We start from the raw sequence: 13,808 nt of genomic DNA on the forward strand, positions 1-13,808 counted from the left end.
AAACAAATACTCTACATACTTTAACTGTACTACAAGTAGAGCCATTAAAACACAAAGCTTAACTGAAGACATATTTAGCACATTAAGTTCTTTAATTTTAAAATACAGGCAATGGAAGTGACTTCGTTTAAACCTGGAGGATTATAGGAGTTAAGTCGCAGTTACCACATCAACTCCTGTCTTTCCAAAATTAAGTGGTAAGGACCCCTTTTATATTAACTGCAACCTGGCAAATCACTCTGAATAGAAAGTGGTGTGTTGGATGTTCAGAACAGTGCCTAGCCAAAGTGTTACAGGGTGACTTTTTCCTAATATGGTAAATGTGCTCATAAATCCTCTCTTTGAGTTTTCTGTCCATCTTCTCAACGTAATATGTTGGGCAGGCTACACAACTAGCCAAATAGAACATGCCAAAGACAAGTGTCAACTGAACAGGGGGAGGAAACGTTCACTCCAATTATCAGGGAATGAAAAAACGGCTGCTCAGACTATCAAAAAGATGTGGCAGAAGTCGACCGAGGACCGATTTTTAACATTTCTAGTAAGACTTTTACAGATGCTGAACTGAGAGTGCTTAATAAGGGTATATCTTTTATACCCGCCACACAAATGACTTTGACTGATGCTATTTTGGACTTGAAAATGTTTGCTCGTAATGTCATGCTACGTACAGTATTAGCTGGTGATACAGGAATGATTAATGTGTATAAGAAACCGAGTTGTTTTGTTCCTGTTTTAGATTCTGCTGTTGACACATTTACTCGTTTATGTGAGAAAGATGTTAGGAATTATTTTTTGGGTAAGTCGACTGCAGACAAGAACAAAGTTTTTAAGAATTTGAATAGGGATGAATGGCTGGCTTTGAGGTCTCTACTAACTGATGAAACACTTGTATTTAGACCAGCTGATAAAGGAGGGTTGTTAGTCATACTGGACCATCAGTTTTATCTAGAATTAATGTATGGCATGTTGCTCGATACGAGCGTTTATTCTGTTATTGACTTAGACGTTGTGCATGGTGTTATTAATAAGATTGAAGGTGTCCTTAAAGGTTATTTAGCTGTGTGTTTAATAAATTTGGATTTATATAACTATTTCAGGATCCCTCATCCACTCATACCCAAGCTAAACGGACTACCAAAGATACACAAATCCAAGGTTAGACCTCCGATGAGACCTATAGTATCCAGAGGACGATGAGCTACTGAGTCCATGTCCATTTTTGTTGAGAAAGAGCTTAGGGTGTTAGTGGATAGGTCTGTCTCTATCCTGAAAGATACCAGTGGTTTCTTAACAGCTTTATCTGAATTCCTAAAGTTTTATGAAAATGGGGAGAGGTTATGTTTTTTAACGCTGGATGTTCAATCATTGTTCACTAAGATTCCTAATGATGAAGGTTTGAGGATGTTAAATGATGTTTTGCTAAACAAGTTTAGTATAAAGTTTAAGTATTTTTTTTTGTTTTTTACTTGGAATACCTTCTCTTGCTTATTTTAAACAAGCTTATACTGTTTTTTCAACTGTTTGCTGTATTTTATAGTATCTGCACTTAAACTTTTACCTGGTCAAAAATTAATCGAAAATCTGTTGTTTGTTTAATTTAACTATTGAGGCTGCCCACTAAAGTGTGCTAGCCTGTGTAACTGATTTATTGCTGCCTTCTGTATTTCTGGGTGTTTTCTATCTAAAAACAAAAAAAAAACAAAAAAATAATCCTTGTTTTCCTGCCTCTCCTCAACTAGTTTAGACCAGTTTACAGGCTTTGCTGTATTCTGGGCTGTGGTGTAGTTCCTGTGTTGTCCATTACCTTACTTGGATAAGAAGGAAGTTTCTTTGCTCACCAGTGGGAGTGGGGAGCCTTGAGCAGCCTATCTGTCCCTGAAGGAGTGACCTCAGCACAAGAGCTGTAGTAATTGGTTGTTTTGAACCATTTCTAGCTTTTTTGAAGTTCCATGTATAAAATCCGCCTCAGAGCGTTTTTTTCTGGCTATACTACTCAGTGACAGCTCCATTTGGTCCTGCAGAGTGGTCCTAGCTACAGAGAACTGAGAAAAGCAACTACTTTCCAGATTTAAGTATTTTTTTCTGTTTTTTACTTGGAATACCTTCTCTTGCTTATTTTAAACAAGCTTATACTGTTTTTTCAACTGTTTGCTGCATTTTATAGTATCTGCACTTAAAATTTTACCTGGTCGAAAATTAATCGAAAATCTGTTGTTTGTTTGTTTAATTTAACTATTGAGGCTGCCCACTAAAGTGTGCTAGCCTGTGTAACTGATTTATTGCTGCCTTCTGTATTTCTGGGTGTTTTCTATCTAAAAACAACAAAAAAACAAAAAATAATCCTTGTTTTCCCGCCTCTCCTCGACTAGTTTAGACCAGTTTACAGGCTTTGCTGTATTCTGGGCTGTGGTGTAGTTCCTGTGTTGTCCATTACCTTACTTGGATAAGAAGGAAGTTTCTTTGCTCACCAGTGGGAGTGGGGAGCCTTGAGCAGCCTATCTGTCCCTGAAGGAGTGACCTCAGCACAAGAGCTGTAGTAATTGGTTGTTTTGGACCATTTCTAGCTCTTTTGAAGTTCCCTGTTTAAAATCCGCATTAGCGCGGCTTTGTGCAATTGTGCACATAGCGCAGCACCGGTTAAACAGGTTTAAACTTTTTCTGGCTCCGCCAAGTCTGCTCTTCTAATTTTCCCTTAGAAAGCTCTACTCTTAGAAAAAGCAGTCTACCCATTATATTATAAGCATAGCACTTGTTCTCAAAGCTTCTCTTCTAAGCAAGCACTCTCAAACTCAAGTAGCACTACATCCACCTACCACCCCAACCACTTCCCTTAAAGACACAGCACTCTCTTATAATATTCTAGCATGTTGAGTGGTAGATTGCTAGCATCTTCTCCTGCTCAGCTGGTTAATCTGGGAATCTTGAGACAATGCTATAATTGTCTCATGTACACAGACAACCCTCTCCTCCTCCCAACAAACACAAATACATGTGAGAGATGCAACTATATAGCCAAACTGGAGGCTGAACTCTCTCAACGCAGGACTGGCAAGACCAGAAAGGAGGAGAAGGTAACCACACACACAACAAACCCAGTCACACATAGACCTACGCCAACTGCAAATCAAACACATAATAACACAGAAACATACTTGGAGGCTCTATTAAAAAACTTACCAAAACAACAGAGGCTCCCAAAGCAGACACCCAAAAATCCACCACCTCAAAACATAACACATGCAACACATACTTCAATAAATCGGTGTGTCAATAAATCATAGCCCTTAAGGCCAAACACTATGCCTGATAAACTAGTGATAGGTGACTCTATAGTCAGACACACTGACGTCCCACTTACCAGGCTGAGCAAGGAGAGGGTAATGGTAAGCTGCCTATCGGGGGCTAGGATCCACCATATAACACACGCACTCAGGTCACTCAAAAGCACATACAAATATGACTCCGTCATTGTCCATGCCGGCATGAATGACCTGAGACGTACCTCCTTGGACTACATGAAAAGAGACATAGAGGAGCTCTCTGATTATGTAGCCCAGGCTGGTATGACCCTGACCCTGAGCAGCATCCTGCCCTCACCAAGAATGATGTCACAATACAAAGACAAGATGATCAGCTTTAATAATTGGCTCAATTACTGGTGTCATTCTAGGGGGATCCAATGTCTGTCTGCTTGGGATGACATGCTGGACAAGCCACGCTGCTTCGCAAGGGACGGCTTGCACCTGTCACCACTGGGCTTCCGGATATTGGCTAAGGCTCTTGCCACCCCCATAGTGCCTTTTTTAGGCAAGGCTCAAAAGACAAACCCACCTCCTTAGAAAACAAAAATGGAAAAAAATTAAGGGTAATGCTGCTCAACACCAGAAGTCTAAATCTCAAGATGCAGGCTATCAAAGCACTCCTCAGTATGGAGAACATCAATGTCTGGGCTGTAACTGAGACCTGGTTCAAGGCTCTTGAGAGCACCCCAGCATTACCAGGTTTTACCTCGTACCATGCTTTTCGGCCCCAAAACCCGGGTCGTACCACAAAGGGAGGGGAGTGTCCATATTCATCAAGGATACCCACACCTCCAGGTTAGTGGCAACTCATGAAGCATCAGAGACCATCCAGGTGCAGCTAACCGTAGGCAAAACTGCTATACAACTGGTTGCATGTTACAGACCACCCTCCCAATCTCAAGAACACTCAGCCTTCCTGAAGACATTGGAAGATATGAATGTCTCACCAAATACCATCATATTGGGAGACTTCAACTACCCTAACATAGACTGGGTGCACTATTCTAGCCCTAACACCCTAGCCCAAAGGTTCCTGGAATTCATAAACTCAAATGCAATGGAACAGCTAGTCACCTCTCCCACAAGGGGGGATAATATACTAGACCTGATCATCACAAACATGGGGACAAAATGCTCCACACCGGAAGTATTGCCCTCACCGGTGAGATCTGACCACAAACTAATCACCCTGGATATACATTTACCACCTCCACCCCCAGCACATAAGACTACAGTGAGAAACTTCTCAAAAGCTAACTTTACACTTCTCAAGACCGAGATGGTGTCATTTAAGCTCACAGGGCCAATGGAAACCACATCCCACAATGTTGAATCCTACACAAATGCTTTCTACGGACATCTCCAAGAATGCATGGATCGTGCAATCCCAAATAAAACCAAGACCCTCTCCACCAAAGGAAAGCGTCCTGTCTGGTGATCCTGTCTGGTGGACCCCAGCCATAAACAAATTGTATAACAAAAGAAGGAAGCTACTGCAAGACAGAGCTAAATCCCATAAAGGGAAGGCATCTCTGATCAGCACTAGTAGAAAGCTACGTTCTCTCATAAAAATATCCAAGGCCAACTTTGAGAGAAAAATCGCCAGGGACACTAAAGATAACCATAAAGCATTCTTCAGTTATGCTAGAAACCTGGGCGGAAACACTCAGATATGCTCAGAGTTAGTACACAATGACAAAAGATTTACCGAACCCACAGATATTGCCAACATTCTGGCAGACAGGTTCAGTGCAAATTTCTCCCCTCCCTCACCTCCAAAAGAAGAAATACTCATCCCAGCTGAATGTAACCTCCCTGTCATCTCTGATGTCCAGGTGAGAACCGCCCTCAGCAAAGCAAAAAACACAGCATCTATGGGACCTGATGGTATCCCCGGCTGCATGATACGTGCACTCCAAGAGGAGCTAAACCCGCATATAAAAGTGTTATTTAACCTTAGCCTTACTACAGGATATGTACCTGAACACTGGCGTACAGCAACAGTGGTCCCACTCCACAAAGGAGGCTCCACTACAGACCCTGGGAACTACCACCCTATAAGCTTGACCAGCCTGGTTTACAAAGCTATGGAAAGAATTATTATGGAACTCATAAACAACGACATTGGGGACCTACAGACACTTGATCCCACCCAGTTCGGCTTTGTAAAGGGCAGATCCTGCCTTTTGAACCTGGTTGACTTTTTCGAAACAGTCACTATTGCCATTGATGAGGGCAAGGCAGTCCATACAGCCTACCTGGACTTGGCTAAAGCCTTCGACACAATACCCCACTCAGGGATCATAGATAAGCTAAACAGCTTAAATGTAAATCCATATGTCACAAGATGGGTTGCAAACTGGCTAAAGAACAGAACCCATAAAGTCAAGATTGCGGGAGCCATGTCAGACTCAAAGCCAGTCACAAGTGGTGTCCCACAGGGCTCTGTCCTGGGACCCCTCTTGTTCGGCATTTACTTCTCAGATGTGAAAGCAAACATGGGAGGGTTGTGGCTGACAAAGTTCGCAGATGACTGCAAACTAGGAGCCATAGTCGATACACCAGCTGACACATACATCCTACAGAAAGGCCTCACTGAAACGGACAACTGGTGCCAGAATCATGGCCTTAAACTGAATGCCAAGAAATGTATAGTCATCCCCTTTGGGAAAAACAAAGTACCCACAAATTATCACATAGACAGTAACCCACTGAGTACCAAAAAAGTAATCAGAGACCTGGGGACCCAAGTTGATAGTGACCTCTCATTTGACACCCACGTTGCCAAAGTGGTTAGAAAGACTTTCTACCTTGCCCACCTTATCATGAAGGGGTTCACATCCAGATCAAAGGAGGTCATCGTGCCCCTGTACTCCTCCCTTATCAGGCCCATGATTGAGTACAATGCCCCATTTGGTATGTACCTCACCCGGCACTTACAACAGCTGGAGAGACCCCAGAAGTACCTCACCAAGAGGATCAAGGGTCTCCAACATATGTCATATGCTGCCAGGCTAAAGAAACTCCAGCTCTATTCAGTAGCATACTGCCTGCTCAGAGGTGATCTGTGCCTAACGTACAAGGCCATGTCCAACCAGGAATTGATGGACATGCTCCACCTCAAAAAATCAAAATCCATAAGAACCATGAGAGCCAAAGATTTAAACCTCAGTACAAACATGAATAGAACATGCTGGAGGGACAGATTCATAACTCAGAGGCTTTCCATACTCTGGAACAAAATCCCAGTCCATGTTAGGCAGAGCCCCTCACTGACTCTCTTCAAGAGAAATCTTGACGAATGGATGGGAGATCGTAGGTTTACCCCGGGGGTCACCCCTGTGTCGCTACTTAACAGAGGCACAGTAAACTAATTTTAATAAGTAAGGGGGTCTTCAATGTGTCACTACTAGACAAAGGCACAGTATTCTAAATTTATTCTATACACCTTAGTACCACTACATGGGGTGGCGAATGCCACATCTCTAAGGCTAGGCTTGCAAATGCCCCAGGGCAGATAGCCTAGTACTAAACTATGAAACTATGAAACTATTAATGAGACAAGGAGAATACTGCTCTGCTCATTATTACGTGTTATTTTAGAGCACAATGGATTTTGCTTTGATGGAAAATATTTTTGGCAAAAACAGGGAGTTGCCATGGGCACACCCTGTGCGAATAGTTATGCGAATCTTGTGATGAGTTGTTGGGAAAATAAGTATGTATTGAATGATCATCTTTACAGGAAACATATTGTTTTCTTTAAAAGATTTGTTGATGATCTTTTTATTTTATGGCAGGGTTCGCTTGATCTGATTCCTGATTTTGTTAATTATTTACACACTACAACGGCATTCTTGAGATTTACTTATACATTTTCTATGGATGCCACTGAATTTTTGGATGTCTGTATTTACAGAGATGATGATGGCTCCATAGCTACTAAGCTTTATAGAAAAGAATGTCGTGTTAATAATATTTTAAGTAGAGATAGTATGCACTCGAGTAGAATCTTTAGGGATATTATGAAAGGACAAGGGATGCGTACATCTAGACAAGATAGTGTGCAGAGTGTGTTTGAACGTGATTTAATGAAGTTATTTGATGAGTTTAAGGAGAGGGGTTACTCCATTAAGGAGGTTAATAATATGACAAAGGAGGTTATGCAATTGCGACATACCACATCCCTACCTTTATTAAATGGAGAAAGAAGGCAGTTTGTTAGACATGGCGACAGAGAGGTTGACTCTGTCAATTTTTTGATGCATTATACTAGTGATCATAGTTATTTTTGTGAAATTATTAAGAAGCACTGGCTGGTATTATTGTTAGACGATAAGATAGGGCAGGTGGTGGGTTCCACTCCCAGATTTGTTTTTAAGAACAAAAGTAATTTGAAACGTCTATTCTGTTATGATGTGAATAGACTTTCTACAGGATCTAGAGAAGGTTTCACGTCTGGGTGTGGTCAATGTAATTTCTGTATATGTATAGACAGATCCCATGTTTTGGAGCACCCGGTGACCCATTATAAGTACTTTATACATTGTATGGCAGACTGCAAGAGTACTTTTGTTGTTTATTTGGCTACTTGTCAGTCATGTACGTGTTTTGTATATGGGTAAAACAAAAAGACATTTATAAGAAAGGGTTAAGGAACATTTATTAGCTAATGCACTTGCAACACACATTATGAATACTAACGACTCACATAATTTCAAATGTAAAGTACAGGAACAGCTTGTTAGTAATGGGAGACTAGGTGACTTAAATAATACCCTTGAACAAAGGGAGACAAACTGGATCATTAGGTTAAATAGTGATACATTTCCAGGTTTGAATGGCCCTGTCCCTTTAAACCCTTTTTTGAAGGGAAGGAGGTTGTTTAAATGATTTTGTTGTTAGTTGTTTGCGATAGGTTGATTTGAAAGTAATGTGATGTATATATAATGACTTTTTTTTATATGTTTTATGGTCTGAAGAAGTGTCTGTTGAGGCATGAAAGCACTAACCTAATAAATACGTCTTGGTTTTACATGATTTGAGTCGTGGAGGTGAAGTGGATTTTCGTTTCTGTTTCGGACTGATTTGCTGTTTTCCACTTATACCGTTTCCACAGTGGCATTATTTGTGTGTTACTCAAATGGACAATGTGTACAGTAGTCCTACACTTATAACTGTTGCCACAAGAAGGTTGAGAAAACAGCTATGTATATTGCACTTTACTGCTATAATCTGCAACATCACAACAGTAAAACAAAGTTTGCACATGTTGTATTAGAACCATGGACCATCTGCACTCCAGACCAATACTTAATACCAGCTGCCAAAGGATTATTGACATGACATTCCTTATCTTAGTATTCATTGTAAAGTTTTCACTGTTAATCGCAGAACAACACTGCTTACTGTATTTGTGCAATGACCAATAGCATTAATTGACTGCATCTGATTTATGTCTCTGGCTGTCTGGGTCCTGTCTGCAACCTAGATTCCTCCAATTTGTGCATTGCGGCACTTTGCACAAACCAGATGAGCACAGCCAAAAATGCTTTTGCTAAGCCGCGCATCTGGCAAACACTGGCCTCAAAAAAAAAATAGTGGCGACATAGTTGAAATGAGGAAAAACAATCTATGGCAGAGCCCCAAACAAATTTTAATGAAGAAAACTCAAGTAAGGAAAATGCAGTTGTCATGCTCTCCTACAAACTGCTTTCATGACCAGCAACCTTACACGGAAATGCTATCCACATCATACCTTATAATTGTCCAGAATTTTGCAGAATGTCCAGATGGTTGCATCATATTTTTGGGCTGTTCCTTCTAAAATTTGTGGTTTTCTGAAAAATCGCTGAAAACTGAAGTCAATACATAATGACATACCTTTGAGTTTCGTACGTCATATCCTTCAGAAAATGCATGCTAACACAAATCCCATTATTCTACTTATTTTCAAAGTTTATAAGAAAAATATTGTAAATCTGTTCATACTTTGGGGCCTTCCCCCACAATTATTTTAGTCTTTGTCCAGATTTCTTGCACTAAAAGGTTGGGAGGTATAATCTGCATTCATATTAGAGGTTTCACAGCCAGCAACAGTGGTGCAAGCTGTGAAACCTTGCTTACTCATGCCATGCTTCATTAATATGCATGGTGCAATGCCATAAGATGAGCAACATTGTGTACATGAAAACACTCTGTGTAGGCTTTGCGCAAAACCTACACGGAGTTTATGGAATCCTGGGGTATATTTTTATATATATGTATATATATATATATATATATATATATATATATATATATATATGTGTGTGTGTGTGTGTATACATATTTATAGATATACATATAGAAACGTGTGTGTGTGTGTGTGTGTGTGTGTGTGTGTGTGTGTGTGTGTGTGTGTGTGTGTGTGTGTGTGTGTGTGTGTGTGTCTCTGTGTATATATATATATGTATGTGTGTACCAGAAATTATTTCAAAAAAATAAGATTGACAGAAAAATATCTAAACTGAAGAAGTTCTAAACTGACAAATATCTAAGCTGAAAAGCAATAACAAAATTGAAGTTATACTAGAAGAGGAATTATGCCCTTCCCACTGTTGTGCAACCTTAAAGTTGGTATATAAGCCAAAATATTGAAAATGTGACATAATCAAGCTGCATATAAAACCATTGAAAAATTTGACAAAATTGAACTGCATTTTCTCAATGCTTTTTGTGGAAGGGGGAGTAAAGCCCCCCTGCACCCCTGCTAATTATATGCACCACCTGTGAGGTCACATAACAGTGGGGAAAGGGTATAAGCAATCTTTTGGTATAACTTCAATTTTGTTAGTGCTTGGTGTTTAGATATGTTTCAGTTTAGATCTTTTTACTCTTTGATATTTTCCTGTTGATCATTTTACTGGTGATTTTGTGTTATTTGGGCAGCACAGTGGTGCAGCAGTTAGAGTTGTCACCTCACAGCAAGAGGTTCTCTGGTTTAATTTTTGGCTGGGTGCCTTCTGTGTGGAGTTTGCATGTCTTCCCTTTGTTCACATGGGCTTCCTCTGGTTGCTCCGGTTTCTTCCCACATCCCAAAGACATGTGTCTGGAGTATTTCTGCCCAGGCCTCCACTGAAAATGGTCTCTGTCCTAGTCAGACATTTCCAGTAAACAAATGCTAAATAACTAAATAAATAAATTTCAGGTACACCTATCTAGATATATATATATATATATATATATATATATATATATATATATATATATATATATATATATATATATATGTTTACTATCCTTCCATGAAATGCTCACATCACCGAACCGGTATGCTGAAAATAAACACGTCATTCTTCCCCCTTGCTAAAGCATGTTAGTAGGGACAGTTCAACATTCACTGTTTTGGAAATGGGGCCATTGGAGTACATGTTCCATCTGATGTTCGATGATGTGGTTCACTGACTTTCTGTTTGAGGTCTAGCCACTTGGAAAACTGCCTTTTGATGTTGCCATCTATGATGGAAGTCACTTTGTGGAAATGATAGTAAACCATATATATATATATATATATATATATATATATATATATATATATATGTATATATATATATATATATGTATTTAGATAAATATGTATGTATGTGTATATATATGGATTCACTTTATAATCTCAAAATACTGAAATATCGAATTTCAGTATCTTGAGACTACAAAGCCAAAAATTGACAAACCCGAAAACCAAAACTGTGAAATTCAAAACCGCGAACGTAAACAAAACACTACACCACACTTACAAACACAAATATACCTACCTCACGACATTACAAAAAAGCAAAACAACACACATGAACACAACAAAACAAACACACACATCTAACTTTCCTATAAGCTATGCCCCCCACACCCCCGCTGCTTATATATACTAACTCCAAAGCTGCACTAAACACTGAAAGACAGAAAACCCACCACCACACATTCTACACCCCCCTTACACAAACACACATCACATACATACAAACACCACCACTTTCAACACTGACACGCTCACACTCTTACCTACCTACCCTAACCCACACCTAACACTCCCCAACACACTCACATACACACAAACCCTCCCCAAAACCCTTAAAAAACATAACACTTACCTAATGTGCCATCAGTACAGTGGGTTTGACATTTCCATGTTCAATATTCTGCAGTTTCGTGCAACTGCAGAATCGACAATTTGGTCTCGAAATACTGAAATTTGATATTTCGGTATTTTGGGATTCCAAAGGGAATCTGTATATATTGCTAACGTTATACTACACTATTCAAGTAGTCTGTACATTTACTCAATGAAGACACTGAGACAGTTCTGCTATTACAACATTAATTTACTGCACACAAGGTTTACATCTAGCTTAACAATGAAAGATATATACATCAAAAACGTACTTCAGCTTACAGTTTGTGTCTGTAAGAATAGAATAATCAAAGTCTCTCATACAAAAGAAAAAGTCCCAATCTTTATAGTGTCTTTTCTGCCTGCATCAGCAGTTTAGAGAATTTGCTAAAATAATAGTTCTTTCCTTTCAAGCTGGTCTGCTGACAGTTTGTTTTCCATATTTTAAACATTCTGTTCCTGTAGAATGACTCTTTTTGTCCTTGGCCTAGCTTTGCATATCATGTTGACGAGACATAAGCTGCATACAAGAGTTCATCTTGACCTGCTTGTAGATAATAATTTTACAAAGCTGCATAGTTTATGAGATAAAATATTTTACTTCTGATTCTTATTAACAATAAATGCCAAGCTATATAGTTTTGCCAAGTTAGGTAACTGAGTTCTAGCTGAGTGCAGTCTACAGACTGAAATGCAGAACATTTATTTCACATTTTCAGAAAAATTCACAGAAACCCATTTTAATTATGTGTGTGTATATATATATATATATATATATATATATATATATATCAATATTTAGATGGGTAGATAAATATGTGTGTGTGTGTGTGTGTGTGTGTGTGTGTGTGTGTGTGTGTGTGTGTGTGTGTGTGTGTGTATATATATATATATATATAGAGAGAGAGAGAGAGAGAGAGATAGATAGATATATAGCTATATATATATATATATATATATATATATATATATATATATATATATATATGGGTCTACCTGATAAGGCCGTCAACCCAGAAGACTGACAACGAGATGAACGACACCAGAAGGCTGACAGTTGAAATAGCCAACAACTGGAAACCCCGACACACAAAACACTGACAAGCAAGACAAGCAGTTCCGCACTGTAGTGCAGTCTCGGAGTTGGTATATTAAAGTTATGGGGGGTGTGGGGGGCAATGCACCCCACGGAGGTGCAGAGGTGTAGCCCCCCTTCTAGCTTCGTGAATGCAAGTTCAGTCATTTTTTTTGTAGTTAGTTGCTGTGTTTTGATTCTGGAGTGGCTGCTGATGTCTGTATCTAATGGTGTGTTTTGTTGGGGTTATGGTTTGTCGGGCATTTGACTTGTCGGCTTTCTGCTTTGTCGGTGTTCTGGTGTTGGGTATTTCGTTGTCGTTGTTGTCAGCTTTTGGCTTTCTCAGGTAGATCCATATATATATCTCTATATGGATCTAGGACTTTTGATTGAAAGTTCAAAAGTCCGAATCCATTACCACCGAACATACTTTACCGAAAGCGCTTTCACCGAAAAAGTGCTTATGATAAAGTATGTTTAAAAAACAAACACAACATTAAACCTACTTCTATGCAGGGGGCAAGCTCCCCTGCACCCCCCACCCCCCCTACTTTAATATTCTCACTCCGAGGTTGCACTACAGTGGGGAAAAGGGAATATTCCCTTATCTGCACCATAGTACGACCGCCACAATGAGCAAACTTATCCAAAAGTGCTGCTTTGGTGAACAGCACTTTCTGTTAAGTATGCTCAGTGATTTCTGATTTGGTGGAAAGTGCATTCAGGGATCTGTACAGATCCCATCCATATATATATATATATATATATATATATATATATATATATACATATATATGTGTGTATATATATATATATATATATATATATATATATATATATATTTATATATAGTCCTCTGTAACATAGTCAAGCTCTGGTGAAAACTCAAAGGTATCTTAATTAATTATACTAAGCAAAAATGTATCTGAAAAGCATAAATACCCATATTATAATGTCTTTCCATATCAAGAAATGAAAAAGTTAAGTTTACCTCCCCCCTTTCCCTTAGTGCTTCACTCTTTCTGGCCATCCCAGTGCCCCTGACCATCACCAGGTCTTCCAGCTCCTTGTCTATTCCCTCAGACTTTTCTGAGCAATCTGGGGCCAGGGTGGATCTTAAAGGAATCATGGGTGGTTTGTGCTGACAAATGTTGCTGCCAACAGGGTGTTATTTATGACCTACCCATGCATCCTTGTTTCTCGCCTGTGCTTACTTACTTACAATCAATGGCTATGACCCTCTGTGGACTGTGGTTCTCCTCAGGGAGTGCCCTAGTGC

Source organism: Protopterus annectens, chromosome 5.part1, assembly GCF_019279795.1.
Source record: "Protopterus annectens isolate FY-2018-M chromosome 5.part1, PAN1.0, whole genome shotgun sequence".
NCBI lineage: Eukaryota > Metazoa > Chordata > Ceratodontiformes > Protopteridae > Protopterus > Protopterus annectens.